We start from the raw sequence: 677 nt of genomic DNA on the forward strand, positions 1-677 counted from the left end.
CCATATTCTTGTGGATTGGCCACATCTCCTATGGATACCTAGGGTGGACTACTACCCCACATACTTTCCTTAGACCCTCTATATGCTTTCCCACTCATGCTTAACCTTAACATCATTCTCTCATACTCTTACTTATCCTTTCACATCCTTATCATTTTCACTTATCCCTTCCCATTCTCATTCTCTTTCCTTTTCATTTAGACTTGTACTTGGACTCATTCACTAGACGCCACCCGTTATCGGTGCCACACACAATACACATTGCACTCAAGTTCTACTTCAATAACATTAACAATCATTACTCATCTATCAGCTTAGCATGCATTTCTCTCTAGCATCCTAACTTTAATCACAAACCACTCATGAGACTACACATCCAAACATACAAGCATAAATTACCAATCAATCATCGCTACCACAACTCCATTTCAGTTTACTAAGTCCCATTTAACAATATGAGGGTTCTTATGCACCGTGTTCCCTTCATCTAACATCCTAGCAATAATCATGATCTATCATCCTAGCTTTCAAACATGGTCTAATCAACCCTAACTCCAACATAAAGGAGTATACAGTACATGAGAACAAGATGGGTTCAAGACACTCCACCTTAGCCTAGATCTGGATCCGGATCTGGAAACAAGAGACAAGGGAGAGGAGATTGAGATCCGGTCACC

The sequence above is a fragment of the Brassica oleracea genome, chromosome C6, assembly GCF_000695525.1.
Source record: "Brassica oleracea var. oleracea cultivar TO1000 chromosome C6, BOL, whole genome shotgun sequence".
Classification (NCBI taxonomy): Eukaryota; Viridiplantae; Streptophyta; class Magnoliopsida; order Brassicales; family Brassicaceae; genus Brassica; species Brassica oleracea.